Here is a 25,126-nt window from a genome sequence, read left to right as displayed (position 1 = left end):
CTGGTGGTTTATTGGAGATAAGAGCCTTACAGATTTTTCTGCTTGGGTTGGTTTTTGATGGCGATCTCCTGAGGAGGCTTCAAGTGGCTTTCCTTGGGAATTCACCGAGGAGTCGCTCAACACAAAACATTAGTCTAAATCTCAGGGGGGCGGGTACTAGAGAAAATCAGAAACATGAAGATGCTTCTAGTGTGTTCTAGATACTTAAGGTTGGAGACACATAACACTCATAACTATTATATCATTTATAGGCAAAAGGACCAATGAAGACAATGTGAGGATCACTCCAGCTTTGGTCCTCTCATCTGGAGACAGTAAATTCACTGCAGCTCAAAGCTAAGTGACAGAGCTGACATGAACTGTGGACCTTAGCTTCCAAATCCTATGACACTCATTTCTCACTTTGGGCTTCTAACCTGTGAAAACAGGGGAAGACGAGGAAAGAAAATCCTTCTCAGAGAAAGCAGCTATAAATAACATTGGGTAGTTTACTTATAAATTCAAACCATTGGAATGACCCTGTGAAGAAGTCAGATTGTCCAGATTAAAAAATGAAGAAGAAAAGAAAGGCAGGTGCCAGTGACTGCTGATTATAATCCCAGCTTCTCAGATGTATGAGATGTAGAGATTTTCAGTTTGAATCTAGCCCAGGTAAGAAAGTCCTTGACATGCTTATTTCTAAGAGATCACAGAAAAACCCAGAAGTGGGACTGTGATTCAAGGGTAATGAGCTACGCTGGAGCAAAATGAGCTCAGGGACAACCTCTAGGCTCATAGTTCAACCTCAGGACTTTCCCACCAAAAAAGCCTGTTCCTCCATATCTTTGTGTATGTATGGATGCATTCCTATATGTGAATCTCCAGAGTAGCTATTATGAATGGCATCAAGCTCGGAAATTTGTTCTCAATACAATGATTTCATAGCACAGAGATGGCTTTCATGTCAGTGTATGTTCTGGGGCTCCCCTCACTGTTCCCAGTGTAGCCTGAATGTTTCTCTGCTCCTCAGGCCTGCTGGAAGAAGTCTCTCATATTGTCTGAACAGGCACACTAAAGGCCTCACTCCTGTACAGCTATGTAACAAACAACTCCATCTGGGCCAATTAGTGAGGATGAGTCTGGGCAAGCTCAGAAGGTCAGGAGAAAAAGGCCTCTTTGAACCACAAGCTCTCTCTCTCCCCAGTGCTCTGTTTTGACAGGAAGCCTTCATTTGTGCCACCTCCCGTGGCAGGCAAAGTTCCCTGCACTTATTCTGCCTTTGTGAAGCTATGTTCTGGTGTTCATATAAAGTGCTAAATGTAATTCAAGAATTCTTCAGGAACTCAACGAGGGCACTTAACCTAATGAAATGTTTCATTGCAGATGAGGATGGGCCTATGATGCGTCTCCTAGGATTCCTGAAGCTTGGGAAATCCAAGCATATGTCAGATATCACAATTCATCCTGTCATATGGGGCTGGTGAAGCTCATGAGGTTTTGAAACCTTTGACCTCTTCTAGTTGGGCCCTAGATGACTAGGTTTGATTGTGAACACAGGGCCTGGCTGTCCATGAGATCAGAGCAGAAGACTAGTGCTTTATCATTTTGTGTCACAGCTTCACTTCTCCTTTCTCTGTGTGTGTATGTGTGTGTGTGTGTGTGTGTGTGTGTGTGTTGAGTGTGTGTATGTGTGTGTTTGCATACACTAGTCCTGGAGCTTGAACTCAGGACTTGAGCACTGTACCTAGTTTCTCTTGTACAAGGATAGTCCTCTCCCACTTGAGCCACAGAGCCACTTCAGGCTTTTTTCTGGTAATGTGGTACTGAGAAATCAAGACCAGGGTTTCTTTGTTTTTGGGGGGGGGTTCAGTCATGGGGCCTGAACTCTGTGCCTGAGCACTGTCCCTCAGGTCTTCAGCTCAAGGCTAGCGCTCTACCACTTGAGCCATAGCACCACTTCCGGCTTTTTTCTTTTTGCTTATGTGGTGCTGAGGAATTGATCCTAGGACCTCTGGCATACAAGGCAAGCGCTTTACCACTGAGCCACCTTCCCAGCCCCAAGACCAGGGTTTCAGATATGCAAAGAACTCTACTCCAAAGGCACATTTCCAGTCCTCTAATTCAGGTTTGTTAGTTTGTTTCTGTCTTTTTGTTGTTGTTGTCCGTTGTAGGAGTTGAAGTCTAGGCCTGGGTGCTGTCCCTGAGTTCTTCAGCTAAAGTCTTGTGCCCTACCACTTGAGCTGCAGGGCCACTTCAGGTTTTCTGGTGGTTCATTGGAGCTAAATGTCTCAAGGACTTTCCTGCCCAGGCTAGCTTTGAACCATGCTCTTCAGATCTCATCCTTCTGAGTAGCTAGGATGAGAGGCATGAGCCACAAGCACCCAGCTTCCACTTCAGGTTTCTTAGTGATGAATTGGAGATAATAGTATCATAGGACCTTTTGTGTCTGGGATAGTTTGGAACCCAGGTCCTCAGATCTCAGCTTCCTGAGAAGACAGGATGAAAGACCTCAGCTATAGACTCCTAGGTTGTGGCACTCTGTTGCAAGGGGGTCCTTGGCTCCACGTGGTGGAGTGCTAGCCATGAGCCCAAGAGGTAAGGGTCAGCGCCTAGGCCCCGAGTTCAAGATTCATGACTGAGGAAAAACAAAACAAAACAATTGTCTGCAGGAGACAACTATGCCACACTTTAGTAATACATAATTTTGTCCCTGCCAGGGGACATATCTGGGCCTCAATATTCATGTCTGCATAATCATCTCAGTTGTGGAGCTCTTACAAGGACCAGATGAAAGAATGTACCCTGTGTAGGACACAGCACATGGCAGTCTTTGAAGGACTCAGCCCACAGCATCATGTGATAGACTCAGCACACTGCACCCTGTGAAGGACTCAGCGCATAGCTCTATTCCACAAGCTGTCATTAGAATTAGGGTGCTTTCACCATTCTTTGATGAACATTTCATAAACCACACAAGTTCACATCTAATGGTTTATTGGGGTGGTTTTTTGGGGGGTTAGCCATGGGACTTGTACTCAATGCATGGGAATACTGTTGTAATAACATTTGCTTAAAGCTAGAGATTTACCTCTTCGAGCCACATTTCCAGGATTCTCACAGACTTCCTGACAGGGCTGGGTTTTAAAGCCCCCAAGAAGCCAGAATGATGTGGGTAAACCAGCAGTGTCTGGTTTCTTGGAGCTGGATTGCAGCAGTTTACATCTGGCTGTCAGGTTAAGTGGCAGCTGTCAGCGCCAGACTCCTAGCTTGACCCGTGATGAAGAATTTGAAGTCCTGGCCTTCTATAGTTGCAGTTAGGACATTCTACCTTTTTTTGACAGCAGTCCTGGGCTTTGAGTAAGGGCTTAGACACTGTCCCTAAGAGTTTGTGCTCCAGGCTAGCACTCAATTGATTGAATGACAGCACAACTTCTGGGTTTTCTGTTTATGTGGCACTGAATAATCGAACCCAGGGCTTCCTGCTTACTAGGGAACCACTCAACCACCGAGCCCCAGGAGTGAATGAGGTATAAGTAGATAGACATTGCTGTATATAAATATTATGTAAAAAAAGAGATATCCCTATATTATTAACTTATAGATATTACTGCCAATTATTAGATATTAAATTATGTCTCCACTTAATGAAGTGTCCCAGTTGAACAATTAATAAAACATCAATTAAAATTACTCAATAGCCTGTTATTGTTTATCATATATGTACATATATACACACATATATTTACATACTTTATAGAATGAGACAGATGTCTATATGTAATTAAATATACATCATATGTCACTACCAATTATTAGGTATTTAATTATGACTCCATGCAATTTTTATTCTGTTAATGCTTAATAAAATGTTAATAAAACTTAATACACATCCTATAAATATTGTGTCTAATTTTATCTAGAATTATTGACTAATTCAATTCAACCCTTCATCATTTATGGTAGTGACAATTATTCCACCTATGACATTTATTACATCCTATTACATAGCATATAGATTTGCATCCGAATTATATATCCTATCTTACACTGAGGACTTTCAAAGAAAAAAAAATGTGTCATGTTCGGCTTCTCACTCCAAGATTACATTTTTGGCAGTCCTGGGATCTAAACTCAGGGCCGAGAAGTTCATGAATGGGTGATTTTCAGCACAGCAGCCTCTAGCCAATCCTACTCCTAGGCAGTTCCCAAGCCCTGAGATGGAGCCCCATATGTTGACTCCATATTGTACCTAGTGTAGTTATTCATTTTATTTTTTGTTTTATTCATTTATTTACCATTTATTTGATTGATTGTTATTACACATGGAATATTTATTACAGAGGTTATAGATTTGCCTATGTATGAAACTTCACACCTGACACCCAGGACATTCACAGCAAAGGAAAACATGTGTCACCATAGGCTTCTTACTCCACGATTCAATTTTTGGGAGTGCTGGCATCTGAACTCACAGCCTACAAGGCTCAATGCATGAATGGGTGATTGTTAGCACGCCAGCCTGGTGCATATTGAGCTGAAAAGTAGTTCCCAGCACCTGAGATCGAGCTCCAGGGGTTGACAATATGAGAACAGATGGACATGCAGATGGTAGTACACAAACAAATATAGATCTTTATAGAATGCAAGAGATGTCTATACGATATTCAGTTATATATGCTACATTCCTACCAATTCTTGGGTATTTATTATGCCTCCATGTAATTAATATTGTTTTCATCCTGAATTATTAATTAAATCAACCACTGTCCTGGAATGATTGTGTCCATGTAATTAAAAGTATTCTTTTAATGTGTCAAAAATATTCAGTAAAATCTATCAGCCTCCTAAAATCACTCTAATTTTATAGTAGTATCATTCAGGAACAACTAATTCAACCTTGACATTCACAACCTTCCACTGGTATTCCTATGAATAGGAACGAGACTCTTAGGATTTCCCACCATTGGTAAAGATCAGGACCAAGCTTCAAACCCAGGGCCTATTTTGTCCTGTTGGCCAAAGGCTTCCCTGGAAGCCCAACAGCCTTCAGCAATGCCAGGTTACCAACACTTTTCATGTCATTCAAACCGAGGAGGGTCACCTTGCAAAGAAAACAAATGTAAATCCTCAGCTATCTGCAAGTTGCTGATATTTTTTTCCTGTTTCATTTTATTTTATTTTGTCCTGTCAGCCTTTGAGGCCCCGGATCCAGGTTCGGCTGTGGGTCCAATGGCTGCACCCTAGCCTAGAGTGATCAAAGCTGAGACAGAGTTGACACGACCTGAGTTCAAGCCCTGTCTTTGACAAAATAAAAATACATACATACATACATACATACATACATACCCACATTTATAATATTTTAAAATTTTTGAGTCTCCTTGGCTTGAATTCATGCCATTTTTTTTTCTGCCAGACCTGGGATTTGAACTCAGGGTTGGGTAAATCTGCAGCATAGTGGGGGAAGGGGAAGCTCAGGCCTGTTCCCAGGGCCTGAATTCAAGTCCTACCACTCGTATACATTTTAAATACATGATTTATATTTACATACATATGTTTACTGCATATTTCAATAAGTGTAGTTATTCATTTTATTTTGTGTTATATTTATTTATTATGTATTTTAGTGAGTATGATTACACATATAACATTTTTGACATCCTATTACATAGGACATAGATTTGCGTATGTATTATGCATCATTCGTAAGACCCAGGACTTTCACTGATAAGGAAAATAAGTAGGACATTTGGCTTCTTCCACAAGGGTTAAGTTTTTGGCAGTTCTGTGATTTGAACTCCGGGCCTAGAAGGCCCACTTCATGAATGGGTCAATGTTATCCCACCAGTCTGATGCAAGTGAAGTTGTCGGGCAAATTTGAGGACTGGAGATCAAGCTCTAGGAGTGGTCAATATATAAACACATACATGTGTAGATTGCAGTGTGTGTGTATTTACATATGTATATGCATCTATAAATGTATACAGAGACAGATAACCATTTATGTAGATTCTAGTGTATAACTCTATATAAAGAGTGATGTCTATATCTTATTTTCATATGTTCTATTACTAACAAATATTTGGTCTAAAATTATGCCTCCATTAATTAATCACAGTAGAAGACTTAATAAATTATTAAATTAATCAATGACCTGTATTTATTGCATACAATCTTATACTAGAATACTAGCTAATTAGTAATTCATTTCACACATTCTATTAGTACTCCTATACATAGGAATGAGTTTTCTAGGATCTTCAGCAGTGTGTAGGTGCCATTCCCAGGATCCAACTCAGGGCCTAGGTGTGTGGGTTGGGCTCGGGCTTCACTGACCAGCCTTGAGCCAGGAATGGTCACGTTCAATTTTCAAGCTGAGTCACTGAGACCCAGGACGGTCAACTTCAAAGGAAACAAAGGTAAAACGGTAATGTAAAACTTCCTGTATTTTTTTTCCTTCTCCATTTGTGTTGATTTGATATTTTTATGCCAGGGTTGGGAGTGGAACTCAGACCCTAGGATCCCCGGATCATCTGTGGGTGTAAAAGCTGCACCCCAGCCTAGGGTAATCATGGTTTAAGACACAATAAAATGCTTCCTTTAGCAAGAAGAGTTCAGGGAAAATGTGTAGGCTAACAGTTCAAGCCTCAGGACCTGCCACACAAAAATAGAGCCAGTAACTCAATGTGTCTATGTATGTATGCATGCATTTCTATTGGTGAACATTCAGAGTCTCTATGAAGAAAGGCAACCAGCTAGGAAATTTGCTTTGGATAGAATGATTTCATAGTACAGAGAGTGCTTTCAAGACAGTGCATGTTCGGGGCTCCCCTCACTGTTACCAGTGTAGTCTGAGTGTTTCTCCACACCTCAGGCTGCTGGAGGAAGTCTGCCTCATTGTTGGAACAGGCAGACAAAAAGCCTCATCCCTGTACAGCTGTGTAACAAACAATTCATCTGGGGGCAATTAGTGAGGATGAATGTGGTTGGGCCCTGAAGCCCAGGAGATAAAGGCCGCTTTGTACCCCAAGCTTTTTCTCTCCCCAGTGCTCTGTTTTTACAGGAAGCCTTCATTTGTGTCACCTTACATGGCAGGCCAAGTTCCTTGTATTATCCTGTCTTTGTTAGACTATGTCCCAGGGTTGAAACAAACTGCTACAATTAATTCAAGAGTCCTTCTGGCAGACAACTGGGGGGCTGAACCTAATGAAATGATTCACTATTGGCAATGGTGCCTCACTTGGTTTCCAGAAGCTTGGTAAATCTAAGCACATGTGTAATATCACAATGCTTCCAGTCATCTAGGGCTGGTGAAGCTCATCAGGTTTTGAAACCATTGACCTCTCCTAGTTGGGCCCTGGGTAGCTAAGTTTTGCGGTTGAGCACAGGGCCAGGGTGCTGACCATGAGTTCAGAGCAGAAGCTCTTTGCTCTACCATTTGGTGTCACAGCTTCATTTCTGGTATCTTTATCTGTGTGTGTGTGTGTGTGTGTGTGTGTGTGTGTGTGTGTGTGTGTGTGCGCACGTGCGCACACATGCATGCATGCATGGACCAGTCCTGGAGATTGAACTCAGTACCTGAGCATTGTACATGAGTTTCTCCTGGATGAGGATAGCACTCTACCACTTGAGCCACAGGGCCACTTCAGGCTTTTTTTTTCTAGGGATGTGGTACTGAGGATTCAAACCCAGGGTTTCATATATGCAAGACACTCTACCCCTAAGACACATTCCTAGCACTCCACTTCAGGTTTCTTGCTTTATTTTCTTGTAAGTTGGAGGAGTTGAAGTCTGGGCCTGGGTGCTGTCTCTGAGCTCTTCAGCTCAAGTCTAGAACTCTACTACTTGAGCTACAACGCCCCTTCAGCTTTCTGGTGTTTCACTGGAGATAACCATCTCAAGGAATCTCCTGCCCAGGCTGGCTTTGGACCCTGATCCTCAGCTCTCAGGCTCCTGAGTAGCTAGGATGAGAGGTACAAGTCACCGGTTCCCAGCTTCCACTTTAAGTTTCTAAGTGGTGAATAGGAGATAATAGTCTCATGGGAACTTTTGTGTCTGGGATAATGTTGAACCCAGATTGTCAGATCTCAGCTTCCTAAGTAGGCAAGATGACAGACCTCAGCTACAGATGCCTAGGGTCGTTGGCTCCATGTGATAGGACACTACCCCATGAACCCAACAGGGAACGGTCAGTGCCTAGGCCCTGAGTTCAACATTTACAACAGGGAAAAATAAACCAAAACAATTGTCTGCAGGAGACAACTCATTGGAGTTCAGAACATACAAAATTTTGGCCATGACATGGGACATATTTGAGCCTCAACTTTCTCATATGCACAATCATCTTACATGTGGAGCTCTTACAAGGACCAGATGAAAGAATGTACCCCATGAAGGACTCAACACATAACACCTCATGAAGGACTAATCACAAAGCTCTATCCCACAAGCTATCATTAGAATTAGGGTGTTTTCATCAGTATCACCTTGTTTTTCAGGAACACGTCACAAACTGAACAAAGTTCACATCTAATGGTTTAAGGGGGTGGGGTTTCTTAGGGGGAAGTTAGCCATGAAGATTGCACTCAAAGGTTGGGGCTACTGTCCCAAGATTTTAGCTCAAGGCTAGAGCTCTAACACTGTGAGACACAGCTTAGAGTTTCACAGACTTCCTGCCAGGGCTGGGTTTTACAATCACCAGTCTTAGATCTCAGCCCCGAAGTGTCTTGGATGATAAGGGTGAGTGAGCCAGCAGCATCTGGTTCCGTGGAGCTGGGTTGCAGCAGTTTACCTCTGGCTAAATCAGGTTAGATGGCAACTGTCAGCACCAGACTCTTGCTTGCTCTGTGATGAAGTATTTGCAGTCCTATCCTTATATCGTTGAGATCAGAACATTTCTTTTTTTCTTTTTTGGTTCCAGTCTTGGGTCTTGAATAAGGGTCTAGACACAGTCCCGAAGCTTTTATGCTCAAAGCTAGTGCTCAACTGCTCGAGCAACAGCACAATTTCCGGATTTCTCTGTGCATGTGGTAGCCAGGAATCGAACCCAGGGCTTTGTATGTACTAGGGGAGCAGTCTACCACAGAGCCCCAGGAGTAACAAGTGTATAAACAGATAAATGTGTAGATTGCTAGATAGCTAGATAGATGTATATGTATAAACTAAGAGAAATTTCTATATTATGAAATTGCATATACGATATTACTACTAATTATTGGCAACTAAATTATTCCTTCCTTTTGTAAGTATCATGATTGAATACATAATAAAGTATTAATTGAAAATTAGTCAATGTAGTATAATTGTGTATAATATGAAAATCATACACTACTAATTTAATTGTTACTTTTATAACTTTCTATTTGTTTGGATGTATCATCAGAATGTATTTCTTAGAACCTCCCACCATTCATTAGTGACAGTCCCGGGATTAGACCTCCAGGCCCAAGTTGCCAGTTTTGGCTATGGCTTCCCTAATAGCCTGCCAAATATCAGCAAGGCAAGGTCATGTGCACTTTCTGGGCCTTGTCATTTAGACCCAGGATGGTCACAATTCCAAAGGAAAAAAAAAGTGAAATCCCTTTCTTGAACTTCTCAGTTTTATGCTTCTCCTTGTTTTTTTTTTTTTTTTTTATGCCAGCCCTAAGATTTGAACTCGGGTCCTAGGATGAGGGTTGGTTGTGGCAGAGGTGCCAAGACCTAAGTTAAAGCCCTGTGCTGTACCAAAAAATAATAATAATAAGGCCCTGGCTTGGAATATGCACCCATTTTTCTGGCAGGCCTGGGATTTGAACTCAGGGCCTGGGTAACTCTGTGACATTGTGGGTGAAGGAGAAGCTCACCATCCTTGAAGACAAGAAATTCAGACCAGTTCCCAGGGCATGGATTCAAGCCCCAGCACTTGGAAAAAATAATATTCATATATGGTTTCTATTTAAATACATGGGTTTACTGCATATGACTTTACCCTTATTTATGTGGTATTATTACACATATAAAACTTAATTTATTACATCATATCACCTAGATTATATTTGCATACGGATTATACATCATATTGAGACCCACAACTTTCACAGAGAAGGAAAAAAATATGTCAAAATTGGCTTCTTACTCCACGAATAAATTTTTGGTCATGCTGGGATTTCAACTCACTGCCTACAATGCCCAATCCATACATGGGGTCACAGTCTTAATACACCAACCTCCAGAAAACTGGGCTTCCAGGAAATTCTGAGGACCTTGATCAAGCCACAGTAGTGCCCAGTATATACATTGATAGATATGTATATGTGTATGTGTATATACATATATATGTACAAATATATATATATATATATATATATATATACAGAGAGAGAAGGAATGTGAGGATATTAATTTATATATATAAATATATATATACAGTTATTTGTTATTACATTATGGCACCATTTAATGAAGTATCATAGTTGAATACATATAAAAGCATTAATTAAAAATTAGTTAATATATTTCCATTAGAGGAATCGTACCATGGTGCTAAAATGGAAGATATAAATCAAATAATATTTGTGTGGCATTCTAAAATAGAATCATGGATTAACTGCAAATTTAATTATTACTTTTATAGCATTCCATTAGCATTCACATGAGTAGGAATGAGTTTGTCAGGATCTCCCTCCATTTGTAGGTATCAGTCCTAGCATTCAAACTCCAAGCCTGGGTAGCTTACTTTGAATGCAAACAATTGGAATGACACCATGAAGATTTCAGATTGTCACGATTAAAAAAAGAACAACAAGAAGAAAAGAAAGCCAGGTGTCAGCAGCTCCTGCCTGTAATCCTAGCTCCTCAGGAGTCTGAGAATGTACAGAATGCCAATTTGAATTCAGCCAGGGCAGGAAAGTCAGTGACACTCTTATTTCTAACAGATCACAGGAAAAAAATGAGTGGGATTTTGCCTCAAGTTGCAGAGTCCTACCCTTGAGCAAAAGAAGCTCAGGGACAGAAGCTAGGCTCACAGTTCAACCTCAGACTTGCCCCACACCCCACCCCCAAATAAAAAAGGCAGCAGTAACTCCATGTCTCTGTGTATGAAAGGATGATGTATGGATGATGGGCATTCAGCAGGTTGCCCATGCTCAGCCCACCCAACTTGGGCAAGGTGGGACAAGCCCTCAGAGTTCCTAGGCTGTAGGAGTGGTGGAAGGTTCTGGATCCATATTCTATATCCTTCTGTAGTATGTCAGCCTAGACCTCTAGGGCCTGGTGGCTCTCACTCATTCATCATTCTTCATTGCCGAGTTAAAGACTGGTTCCAAATCTCGGCAAAGATATGTAATAGTCAGCAATTTCTACACCTGAAGGGATAAGCCAATAAATCACACCCTCATAACTCCTGTTACAAGTCAGCCTTGGGCTGCAAATGTGGCTTAGTGGTAGAGTGCTTATCTAGCATGCACGAAGCCTTGAGTTGGATTCCTCAGTAATGCAGAAAGAGAAAAAGGCAAAAGTGGCCTCATGGCGAGCCTTCAGGAAAATAATCTAAGGAACATGTCCAGACCCTGAGTTCAAGCCCCAAGACCGGTAAAAAAAAAAGTGAGCCTGGTGAGACATATTCTTCTGGGACTCAAGAGAGCCGAGGTTATAGGTAAGAGGTAGAGGGCAGCTGCTGGTGGCTTACCCATGTAATCTCAGCTACTAGGGAGGCTGAGATCTAAGGATCACAATTACAAGTAGGAAAGTCTATATGAGAAACTTTTCTTCAATTAAACACCCAGAAGTAAGAGCTGTGTTTCAAGTAGTAGACCGCTAGCCTTGAGCAGAAAAGCTCAGGGATAGCGTCCAGGCCATGAATTCAAACCTTAGGACTGGAAAACACACACACACACACACACACAAACACACACACACACACACACACACACACACACACACACACACACACACACCAAGATAGAGCATTTGCAAATAAGCCTGCACAAGTTCCACCTCTAGAGAGAGAAAGGAAGGAAAGACTTGCTCCAGGAGGTCATATAATCAGTGTCAAAATTCCATAGGAGTTCTAAGGTGTGGAACAGGACAGAGCCTCAGGCAGAAGGAACAGAATGGGCAAAGGTCCTGAGGTGTGGTATAGAGTAGGTGGTGTGGGTGGAATGAAGGTTCTGTGGCTTCAGAAAAGTCCGGCAGTGTATTCAAGGCTGGGTCAAGGTTTGTACTTGAGTCACAGGTTTGGAAGAAGGTGGAGTCCCAGAATGTGGTCCAGGGGGAAGATTAGGTTGGCTTTTCACCATGGACCCCAGCCATTTCCTGTGGCTGGAATCCTATTTTTCACAGCTCCTGACCCTTGAGCCTCCTTTGCATTGAGGAATCAGGGCAAATGCAGGGAAGAACCCTTGCTTAAGAAAAACTTCTGGGCTGGGAAGGTGGCTAAGTGGTAGAGCGTTTGCCTTGCATCCATGAGACTCTGGGCTCTGTTCCTCAGCACCACAAAAGCAAAAAGAAAAAAGCCAGAATTGGCGATGTGGCTCAAGTGGTAGAGCGCTAGCCTTGAGCTAAAGAGCTGAGGGACAGGGCCCAGGCACAGAGTTCAGGCCCCAGGACTGTACCCCCCCCTCCAAAAAAAAGAAAAGAAAAGAAAAGCTTCTACCACAATGCCACCAGTGGCTCCACCCCTTTAAATCCTAGCTACTCAGGAGACTGGGATCAGAGATCATGGACCAATGCCTGCTCAGGGAAGGAATGTTAGTGAGACTCTTCTTGCCAGTGAACTACCAAAAGCCAGAAATGGCACTGTTGCTCAAGTGGTAGAGTGCCAGCCTTGAGGGAAAAAGTTAAGTGACTGGAGCCAGACCCTGAATTCAAGGCCAGTAATGGCATAGAAAAAAAAACAAAACAAGAGCTTTCAGGAGCTCCTAGTTCACTGTGGTGAATGGCTAGATCACCTGGGCTCCGGTGACTCAAGTCTGTCCCCCTAGCTCCTCAGGAGGCTGAAATCTGAGGAAAGCCAGCCTGGGCAGGAAAGTCTGGGAGACTCTGATCTCTAAGGAAGCACCAGAAAACTGGAAGTGGCACTGTGGTTCAAGCGATAAGCTGAAGAGCTGAGGGGACAGCACCCAGGCCTAGAGTTCCAATACCATGACCAACTCCCCTGGCCTGCTTGGAATTCACTCTTTGGCTAGAGCCAGTGTATTTTCCAGTGGGCCCTTGAGTTTCTTCCAATGTCTAGGTGTCCTACAAGTCTTGAGAGCAGCCCATTTGGAGGCCATTGCTACAGAGTGGGCCACATTATCAGAGAAGTTTCCCGCCTTGGGGAATGGAGGTCATCGGCTAGGTCATCAGAATGGCATCTGTCATGGGTGCAGTGTGGATGTGAGCAGTAAATCAACTTCTCAGACCACGGGTTTGGGGCAAGGAGGGCCAGAAGTTGCAACTGGCATGGCAGGTAACACCTGCTCAAGCAGGTATCACAAGAGTGCAAATCTGTCAGGCACACCTCCAGCGGGAGTTGGGAATCATGAAAGACTTGTGGGCTCACAAATCCACAGCCAGCTGGCTGCTGCTCTTAGCAGTCACTATCCCAGGAGTCCCAGAGCTCGGAGCCCTGCTTTCCTCACCAGTGCTCAGGGGCAGATGAAGGTCTGCAAATGGGGGCCAACTACAAAGGAGCATCTGTAGTGTCCTTTCCCTTGGTCCTGTGGATGGAGGGGCAGGTACCATGGAACTTACTGTCATGGCCCAGACCCCTCAGCCCAAGAAGGACTCAGGGAGAAACCACTTGAACTGACTTAAGAGTTTACTATTACTATAGGTCAGAATTGCCCCCAGTCCTGGCTCAGCTCATCATTACCACCTTTCTGTGTGTGCGTACAACTTGGTATTTGGGCTTGAACTCAGGGCCCAGGCTCTGTCCCTCAGTTTTTTTTTTCATTCAAGGCTAGAACTCTACCACTTGAGCCACAGCTTTCTTCCAGCTTTTGGTTGGTTATTGGGAGAGGAGAGTCTTATACACTTTTCTAGCTGGACTGCTTCTGAATGGAAATCCTCAGATCTCAGCCTTCTGAGTCACTAGGAATATGAGAGCATGACCTATTAGCACCTCGCTACACTTTCCTTCTTGGCTAAAGACAGAGTACCTCTCTCCCAGCCTAGCACCCATGTACAATTACACCTCCTACTCCACCCCTACTCCTCCAGAATTCAGAGGAATCATACCCATCCCTGAGGACAAAGAAATTGGATCACTTTGAGCTTTATATTCTCCACACAGTCAGGGGTTGCTGGGAGCTGATGTGTACTATGTTCAAGTGGTAGAGCACCAATCTTGTGCAATCCTGCTAAAGGATACCACCTACGCTCTGAGTTCAAGCCCCGGTAAACTCACACAAACATACGCATGTATACACACACACACACACACACACACACACACACACACACACACACACAAAGCATACACACAAATATTCTTAGCAGGGCTCAATGGTTCATACAAGCACTCCTAGCTAATTAAGAAGCTGAGCTCTTAGGATGGCAACTTGAAGCCAGCACGGGCATTAAAATCCATGAGACTCTTCTCTCCACTAAACAACTAGAAAAGATGAAAGTTGAGCTGTGGTTCAAGTGGTAGAGTGTCAGCTTTGAGCAAAGGAAGCTCAGGGACTATGCCTAGGCCCTGAGTTCCAGCTCTCAGATTTTTTTTAAGACACCCTTTGCCCCAACCTCACCCCCAATCAGGCCACAAATCCTGAATTTGATCATCCTGGATCTCACTTCCACTCCTGCCACTTTCACAGCACTGCCACAAGTGGTCAGTGTGTGGCCAGCACTGAATTAAGAAGTAAACGTACAACAAGGGGGGCATAGCCAGCTCAAGGCTAATGCCCCAGAACATTGAGGTATTGGCCATACTAGTCTCTCATCCCCCAAGTTTCCTGGACCTAGAATTTAAAGTGTGTGCATCTGTATTCTGGGCATCCAGAATTGTCTAGAAGGACATGAGAGGCCAAGCTGTGGTAGGAAGATAGACTTTTCTGTGAGAAGATACGTTGACATTTCCTAGATACCGATGGATACTTCCAAGCCACCTTGGCCTCAAATCCCATGTAGCCCCGGATCCTTCTTGCTTGGGTGGCCTTCAGTCAGCTATCAAGCTCAAGTTGCCCAGAGCCACCAGAAACCCCATGTTCCCCCACTCCACTGCCACTATGCAGGGAGGGACATGAGCCAAAGGCCCAGCTGAGGAAAAGGACAGGACATCAAATGACTAAGCCCCACCACCCAGAGGCAGGGGAGACCTTATACCAGTCGGCCCTTCTGACCCAGAATCTCCTGGAGGCACCCAAAGATTTGGACAGGCCTGACTTGGGCCCCAAAGTAAAGCTGGAAGGCAGGCCTCTGGCAATTTAGGACTCATTGTTGACCCTAATAGGGGGCTAAAGGGCAAGATCAGTGTGGAGGAGGGAACCATCTGAGGACAGAAAGAGGCAGACAGGCGCTCAGAAAGGGGACAGAGAAAGATGAGGGAAAAACACACACAAACACACACACAGTCACACACATACACACACAGTCACACACACACACACACACAAACACAGAAACACACAAACACACACATACACATGGGTAGCCCAAGGCCTCAGCAGTCCATGAGCACCCTGAACATCCCATCATCAAGAAGATGGCACTACCATCCTCAGACCAACTGTAGATAAAACTCAGGCCTCTCACACGTCTGGAATGGCTCATAACACAGCTTGACATTTCTGAAATATACACACCACTATGCAGAAAACTTAGCTACCTTATTTTTGGTTATCGGTCATGGGGTTTGAACTATGGGCCTGTGCGCAGTCCCTCAGCTCTTCAGCTGAAGGTAGGCGCTCTACCATTGGAGCCACAGTGTCATTTCTGGCTTTCTGGTGGTTCAGTGGAGATAAAATCTCACAGATTTTCCTGCACAAGCTGGCTTTGAACCATGATCCTCAGATTTCATCTTCCTGAGTATCTAGGATGACAGTTGTGAGCCACCGGCAGCGACTGGCTTCAGCCACCTTCTTAGACCCAGGGGAAACCCAACTTGTCAGGCCACAAACTACATGCAACCCTTCACTTCAGACTTTGACACCAACATCCAAAACCATTCTTCCATGGATGGAGAGCATATAATTGACACTACCATCCCACCCCTGCTCCCATTCACCCACTTCCTGCTTGCCACGACCTCTGGAGTTCTTGGTAAGGCACCGCACACCATGCTGTGGCTTCACACTGGGGCAAACCTGGGGAGTTCTTAGAAATGTCTGTACAGTGAGGCCAGCACCTGTTCTCCCAACCACAGCACCCCCACTACTTCACCATCTCTTGCAAGCAAGGAAGGGGTGTCTTTCTTTCTTTTTTTTTCCAGTTGAGGGGCTTGAACTCAGGGCTTGGGCACTGTCCCTGATGTCTGTTTTTCATCAAGGCCAGTGCTCTACCTCTTGAGCCATAGCTCTACTTCCAGATGGAAATTGGAGATGAGGCTCTCGTGGGACTTTCCTGCCTGGGCTGGTAAATGAGATCTCCTTTGGATGTCAGCCTCCCAAGTGACCAAGTTGACAGGCATGAGATGACAGAAGTGCACCATCAGTGCAGGGCTTAAGGTGTCTAGTCCTTCAGAATTTCCACCTAGTCCTCCTCTAGATGCTACCACCTAGACACTCCTCTACTTCCCTCAGGGACAGCAAAAGGAGGCTGAGAATCTGGGTGGGGCCATAGGCATTAAAGTGCCCCTCCACATCACTAACCCTCTCTAAGTTCCCATCTGCCTCCCCTGGGTGGACTGGTCGTCCTGGGCAGATTAGACCCACTAGGAGTTCTGGGACCTGCCCTATATCCCCTGCCAAACCCACCAGGTACCTAAGGATTTCTGGTGCCAGCTGCTTCATGTCCTGGTGGAAGACGTTGGGAGGGTTGCTGATAACTGGGTCCAGGGGTGCTCAGGAAAGGAGTGTCCAGGTCTCCTCTGTAAATGACGGAGACACAAAGCATGGAAGACTCGTAAGAGCTTCAGGTCATAGCCATCCACCTGTCACCAAGGTCCCTTGGAGAACTGTTTTATGTTGACAGCCCTGGGGCCAGACCTCAGGGCCCTTGTGCTGTCCCCGACTTTCTTTGTCTCCGGGGGAGCACTTGTCCACCTGAGCCACGGTGCCACTTCCAGCTTTCTCTGAGTATGCAGGACCTAGGAATCGAGCCCAAGCTTTCCTGCATGCTAGGCGTGCCATCTACCTCTAAGACACAATCTCAGACCTGGATAGCTATTCTTCAGTGACCCCGCAGGCCTGTCTTGAGACAGTCTCGCACATCTATACAGAGTCTCACACATCTGTACTGAGTCTCTCACCTGCAGCCCTGGCTGGAAATGATCACGCTCTGCTATGTTGTCCATCATCTGCAGGACCTTCGATCTCTGTGTTTTCTGTCAGATACTCCTTGTTAAGCAGGACCCCCTTTTCAAGTGCTGCCTCCAAGAAGCCCATTTTGATCACCTTGGCAGAGCTGGAGCCTCTGCCCTCTGCAGGGTGCTGACCTTGTCACCCTCTGCCTTCCGGTTAGAAGGGGAAGGCCTGGATTCCACCACCAGATTTCTGAAGGCCCTGATACACCACCCATGGACAGGTGTTGTATTACACTCCGTGAGAGGGCACTCTCCCAGGCAGTCTCTGGCCAAAAGACGGGGCCATTTCTCTGTGTGGGCTTGAACTGAGGATCTGGGAGATGACTCTCTGAGTTTAATTGCTCAAGGCTGGTGCTCTACCTCTTGAGCCACAGCTCCACTTCTGGCTTTTTGGTGGTTCCATAGAGAGTAGAGTATCTCGGGCTTTCCAGCTTATGGTGGCTTCAAATCCTCAGATCTCAGCCTCCTGAGTAGCCAGGATGACAGGCATGAGCCTGAGCACCAGGTAATGGGCACCAAGTGCTTCTTTTTTTTTTTTTTTGATCCTGTTTATCTTTTGCAAACTAGCAAGCACAAGTTAAAATTATCAGTTACAGGGGATAAAAATCCTCTCCTAGGTCAGTTAATCCAAAGAGATAAAGTGTCTTTGGAAAAGGCTAGTCTGAGTTGGCCTTAAGGTGTGTGTGTGTGTGTGTGTAAGTGTCAGGAATACCTACCCTCATCTCTGTGGTGCCTCATCCTCCGAGTAGGGAGTGCATCTAGGATCCTGACCCCAAGGAAGGCAGATGGGGGAGGGTACTTAAGGTCACATCCAGGGGGATGTACCGAATTCTGTCCTACAACCGAAGGCTGGACAGATAAAGGAGAGAAGGAGAGGTTTAGGGGAACATCAAGGGAAGCCCCTTAACTTTGGCTAAAAATACCAGCCAGCTAGAAGACTGAATTCATCTTTCTTGGTAGTCAGATAAAATGTGTACATTGTTCATTTATTTTCTTATGATTGTGTGAGTCCTAGGGCTTGGATTCAGGGCCTGGGTGTTATCCTTGTGCTTATTTTGTCCAAGGCTGAAGCTCTACCACTTGAGCCACAGCACCACATCTGGCTTTTTTGTGTGTGGGTTGGGGGCGGGGGAACAGGTGGTATATGGGAGATAATAATTTCACGGACTTTCCCACCCGGGCTGGCTCTGAGTCATGACCATCAGACTTCAGACTCCCGAATAGCCAGGATGATGAGTGGGAGCCACGAGCTCCTGACCGCCAACATCCATTTATACTCCTTTAGGACCAGGGCTGGGCCACCCACACTGAACCTCCTTGTTGGGAGTGGGTGTAATACATCAACAGCCTTCCAATCTTTGAGTATTTTTCCAGGTCAGTCTGATGGCGGCTTCCTCCTTATTGACAGCAGTGATTTGGCTCTGTCACAAGATCAAATATCCCCCTGTCAAGTCTGTCTGGGGTATTTCTTCTGCACCCCACCCCCCTAACCGAAATGACACTCCTCAGCAAAGGGTAGTAGACACAGAGTGTTTTCATTGTAATTATAGCCAGGGTCTGGCCAGATAGGTGGGGGTATAGGTCAGAAGACTGGGAATGTGCTGGGCAGGGGAACAATGTGACACCTCCTCATCCATTTTCATTCAATGGTCTAGCAGAGAGATGTGGGGAAGGACTCATGGGCTGGACAATGAATAACTATCACGGCCTAGCCAGGGCACAGAAGGGGTTACCTCATGAAGCTGGTTCAACAGGCTGAGTGACACAGCTGCTGAACCACAGCCCACATGCAGAATGAGAGGGCCACCTTGGGTTCTAGTCACATGGGGATGCTGGGCCACTTCCTCCAGGACCCATTCAACCAGTTCCAGAGAGAGAGAAAGAGGGGGAGGGAGGGAGGGAGAGAGAGAGAGAGAGAGAGAGAGAGAGAGAGAGAGAGAGGGCCAGAATTACACTTAAGCCTGTTGCTGGTGGCTCAGGACTATAATCCTAACTACACAGGAGGCTGAGATTTGAAGATCATGGTTCATAGGTGGCCAGGGCAAGAACATCCGTGAGACTCTTATCCTCAAAGAACCACAAGATAAATGGAAAAGACATTGTGGCTCATGAGGCAGAGTGCGATCCTTGACCTAAGGAGCTCGGGGACAGCAGCTAGGCCCAGAATTCGAGCCCCATGAATAACAAGAAGTGGAGTTCCCACCGCAAGAAGTGGACTGAATAACACCCACTGTCCTAGGGAGCATGGCAGAGAAGTCAGGCCGAGCTTCCTGTCAGCTGGGGGTCATGAGTAGTTCACCCAGCTTCTCCATGCCACATTTTCCCCAGCTGCAAAACTGAAAACAGTGAAGGATCCCCTTCGTCATGGGAATAGAGTAATGATGAAAGACAGTCATGTTTTGTTTCATAATCCCACACCTGTTGCACAATTAATAACAGGCCCCATCTGAGCCCTTTCCGGGTAACTTCCTGTCATATGCTCACAGAATTGCTGACAACCATATCTGACAGCCGTGCCCTCTGTGTCTGGCCCTGCTCAGGAGATCCCTCTGCATAAGTTCCTTATTTCTTCACAACTCTCCTGTGAGGAGACTGAGGTCCGCTGGCTGACATCCAACCCAGAGATTCACCTGGGTTCAAGAGTCGGCTACTGTGGACTAAGAGTTTGGGACAATCCATCTAAACCGATGACTGAGCATGGCACTATTGCCTACCATCCCAACCCCCCACACACACACCTCCACAGTCCTTTGCAGGCAAAGATGTTTTACTTTCTTCCTTTTTGTTGGTTGTGGCACTTGAACTTTGGGCCTGGGTGCTGTTCTGGAGCTCCTCAGCTCAAGGCCAGCACTATACTACTTGAGCCACAGCACCACTTCTGGTTTCTGGTGCTTTGTTGGAGAGAAGAGTCTGAGGGTCTTTCCTGCCCAACCTTGCTTGGAACCGTGATCTTCAGTTCTCAGCTTCTGAGTCCTTAGGATGACAGCCATGAGCCACTGGTACCTGGCCAAAGATGCTTTTTCATGCCTGTCATCCTATCCCCTCAGGAGACTGAGATCTGAGGACTGCAGTTGGATGATACCTTTGGCAGCAAGGTCCATGAGAACTCTTATCTCCAATCAAACACCCAAAAACCTTGCAAGTGGAGCTGTGGCACAAATGGCAGAGTGCTAACTTTGAGCATAAAACAACAGATGAGACCCAGGCCCTAGTTTTTCTAGGTCAACCAAGAAAGGGAAGCAGGTGGGCACACAGGAGCTCAAAGCTCACAAATAATACTCAAGACTCACAGAATATATCCCATCCTGCTCTGATTCTCTGGATTCTATGTCCTAGATCACAGAAGTCTTAGATGGGACTGACTATGCACCAAGTCAGGACGATCAAGTACAATCTCATACTGAGGATCCCGTGATCTCATCAAGGACTCAAGATCTCACTGTCCTGCATCAACACTGGGCAGTCAGGTGAGGTCTAGTTATCCAACCACAAGATATGAGAATGAAAGGATTTCTTGGCCAAGGGATGCAGACTGGAGGGCTCTCAGTCCCCCTCTCTCAGGAGGGAGAAAAGGGTCAATCCATCCCAGGAATGTTCCTGGATTGTGACTATCCTCAATAAAACAACCCTGCTCAGATTCAGTGCCTCTGGTTTTCCCACCAGCCTCTACCCAGCCCTACCCAACTTTCAATAGGCCCTCTCTGCATCCCAGATCTGCCATTTGACTAAAGGCTGAGCCAGCAAAGAGACCCACCTCTGCCTCTGAGAATGGCAGTCACGGGGCCCTAGAGTCCCCTAGAGAAAGTCTCGGGGCAACACGGGTCTAACTCCAGCCCTCATTCTCTGGCTGTCCTGTGCCAGTGGCACGCTTACCTGTTTCTGGTCGAGGAACAAACACCGGAGGTGTCATCTTCAGATAGAGCCAGCAAAAATCCCAGTCCCCAAGGATGTACCACACAGGCATCCTGCAGCAGATGACAGCCAGCTTGTCAATGGTGAACCCAAAGTGCCAGGACTTTTAACAGCCATGTGGCTGGGTCGAAGGCTCTATCACTGATGGTCTAGGTTGTCAGGTGAGGTCATGGCTCCAATGGCCTGACACACCTGAACTGGGATGGTCCTCCCTCTTCATCTTCCTGTTTATCCCTTGCCCCCCTCTTCTTGACACTCCCTCAGCCCATACCTCCCTATTTTTTGAACACTTTCTTCTTATCTGACCAGAAAATAAACTCGGAGGGCCTGGGGAGACTGAAATTTGGTGACGCATCCTGAGCCCTAAGGTCTACCCGAGGCTGTTTCCCTCTGCAGTCAGAGACCACACAGCTCCTGGATGTCATGAAGTTGCTGAGGGGTCAGTGGCTTGGTCCTACATACTGGCTTTAGGCTCTGAAACTGTCCTCACAGAGATTGTGAATGGTTGGCTCCCTTGATTCAGGGACTTGAAACCAAGGCTTGCATGCTCCCTTCCTTCCTTTCCTTCTTTTCTCCCTCCATCCTTCCCTCCTCTCTTTCTCTTTCCTTTCTTTGTGTGACTCCTGGGCCTTGAAATCAGAGCCTACTGTTGTCTCTGAGCCTTTTTACTCAAGGCCAACAGTCTACAGCTTGAGCCACTCATCAACTTCTGGTGCCACGCCTACTCTGGTGGAGTCTGCTTAGCATGGGAAACCTGCTTTCAGATCTGAGAATGGGGCTTCATAGAAGCCTACCTCGTGGAAAAGGCTGGCAAGCCCCTGGGAAAGATGTGTTGCTGTTTTTCTTTTCTTCGCTGTATAGGAGTGCCTATTAATATTTTACTGTTCCTGCTGCTTATTGTACTTACTCATGCTCAACCTTCCCTTATTCAAGGCTCTTTCTTAAAAGTGATGATGACTCCAACATCTGATGAGTGTCCTGAGAATATGACTAACTCACCAGAGTTAAGTGCTACCCTGAAAGCCCCTCTTATGGAGGCTAGTAGACAAGTTATATGTAAATATAAAAGTATTGGGGGTTTCATGATGTCACTTCAACAGAAGGAATTGTTTGTAAGAGATTTACAAGAAGCTGTAGGCACGGCTAGAGCAGAAAGTGTGTATGGCTACTGGAGACTTTCCTTTAATCCTAAAACATATACAATAGATTTATATAGATATCCTGTAGATAAGAAAGATGTAGAGGGATATTTAGACCAAAAGCTAAATAAGATTCCTAAAAGGTTGGTAGATGAAAGGTGGCAATGGCTTATCAGAGAAAAATGGTGGGATCCTCCATTATCTAGAGGACCCCCAAAACTTCCCCCAGATCCATAGCCTTTAACAGGTGTGTATGATACGGATGGCAATCGTTGGGTAAACTACTTAGGAGAAAGAACTTCCTATTACTCTCTTTCATTTACTGAGAGACTTGCTAGATCTAGGTCTCCTTGGTGCTTACAATTAAAGAAGGAACAAGAAAGATCTTATGAGACAGTTAAGGCCTCTATAGAAAAAAGTAAACGATTATGTGAAAGGGTTACAGAAAAGACACTATGAGCTTAAATTTGATATATGGCCAGATTTAACTAAGTATACTGAATATCATGATTTTTGGCCACAAATTGGGGACTCTCTAAAAGATGGCAAAGAAGCACAATTGCTTAGAAAAGATTTGAAATGTATAAAGTACAAAACTAAACAAAAGTAACTATGAAGTACTAGAGTTCATGCCTTTCTGTTCAGCACCTTGCCCACATGCTCTGGTTAATGGTTAATTGGTGATAAACATCGAAACCCATTGTATTTCTTAAAAATAGAGGTAAAGCCAAAAACAAGTGACTATCATCATAGCTCGTCATCCAAAAAACAAGATCAGGCAACCAGCTGGTGACCACCCAAGAACGAAGCCTTGCAACAAGATTGTGTAACCTTTTGCCCTTTCTCATGGAGACTTTTGCTATAAAAGCTTGTTATCCTCTGCATTAAATCGCACTCAGCATCTACTCCTCTTGTGTGTGAGTTGTCTGTTTGACATCTCCCCACCTATTCCAGTTCCTCCACTAGGTGTCCTCCGTTGTCCCGACAGAGCCAGTCCGCGGCATTCTGGCGTTTTCTTTTTGGTAGTTTGTTGGAGATAAGAGTCTTACAGGCTTTTCTGCCTGGGAATTAAGACTCAGTTCTCCCATCTCAGCCTCCTAAGTAGCTAGGATGTCAGGTGTGAAGCACCGGCATCCAACTCAAACCAAGATTTCTTCATGTGCTGTGTAACCGGCGCTGGAACCTTTCATCGTCTATGACCACCTGGACCTGGCACACACTGTAACGGTTTGTTGGGCAAATAAATGAGCATCTCTCTATGACAATATTACAGAAAACTCCCATCCAACTCAGGTAAGCATCCTGGGGGTGGAGGGGTTGGTGGGGGAGGTGTCAAATCCTATGTAGTTCTATCAGAGTTCTCCCTTGTCCCTCGTCCTGCTCTCCTGGTGCCACTGCACTCAACGGTTTTGGCTCTGAGGATGTGAGCCACGATGTACTCGCTGCATTCTGGGTCCTCTTGAATGACTCTCTTCTCAAAGATCTTTGTCCATCGGCTGACCCACACTTTGACACTCAGTTCCACCCTCAGGTGTCAATGAGGCTGCCATGAGGTGAACGCCTGGCTCAAGGGGCCTCCTCTTCTCCCCCTGGGGCCAGACAGGACGGTCCACCACATCTGGCCCCCAAGTTTCATGTTGCAGAGAAAGGATCCTTGAGGCATCCTCGGTCTCTGGATCTCTCAGATTCCAGTGCAGGTACTGGGAATCGACTCCGCTCACAGTTGGCAGGCTTGGGATGGCGAAGTCAACATCTCTGCTGCCCATGATGTCCTTGACTGTGTGGTCACCCTAGAGAGAACCAGAGGAGGATCAGCAGCTGCTGGAGGAAGGCAGTCAATGTATGATATTCATGACAAGAGACGATTTGGCTTGGGAACTCTGCCTCTGCTGTTTTGAACATCATAGTTTGGCAGCTGAAATCCTCCATCTAATTTGACCTATAAACCCAGTCATTAGTAGTAATTGCCAGCTTAAAGAAAAAACCCTGGAAAAGCTGGCATTTCAGTTGTCCCAATCAAACTTAAAGGGTTCCAAATTCAGTGGTCCCCTTTTCCTTCCAGACAGCCTACAGCAGGTTACAGAAACTGGCATTCAGCCAGCCCTAGCTAACTGCCATGGCCTGATTCTGAGCAGGCTTCAGCAGGGGGAACACAATTGCCTCCCACTGCCCAGCTGGAAACACCCAGGCAGGACAGATTGGAGTCTACAGGACTCTAGGGAGGACTGCCCACTTGTGCACTGCCCTGGGAGGTAATCCACACCACCAGTGGGGACCCGGAGCCCCCTGCGCAGATGCCCATGGACAATGTCAAGCCCTGCATAAGGTTTCCCTCTCATCCTTGTTTGTGGTGAACCATCTGCAATGTCACACCATTCGCCACCCCCAGACCCTCCTAGCTTCAATCCTCTGCCCTACTATCCCCATATCATTCCCTAACTATATTTGGCAGACACATTGCCAACCCTTGAATCAGCTCCAACTCTACACACCAGAGCAGAGTTTCTGGCTAAAAGAGTGTGGCTGTGGTCACACTTGCCTCATGAGCCTTCTGGCTGAAGACAGAAGGACAGGTGTCCACTCTGGTCATGCAATTCACACAGGCCTCCGAGGGGAGACCCACACAGGCCAAGCAGCTACTGTGGGCTACAGAAAAGGGGGAAGAGAGAAGTGG

This window comes from Dipodomys spectabilis, unplaced genomic scaffold (genome assembly GCF_019054845.1).
Source record: "Dipodomys spectabilis isolate Male_0828 unplaced genomic scaffold, ASM1905484v1 ptg000186l, whole genome shotgun sequence".
In the NCBI taxonomy this organism is placed as follows: Eukaryota; Metazoa; Chordata; class Mammalia; order Rodentia; family Heteromyidae; genus Dipodomys; species Dipodomys spectabilis.
The sequence above is the reverse complement of the archived record's forward strand: the minus strand, read 5'-3'. Positions refer to the sequence as shown.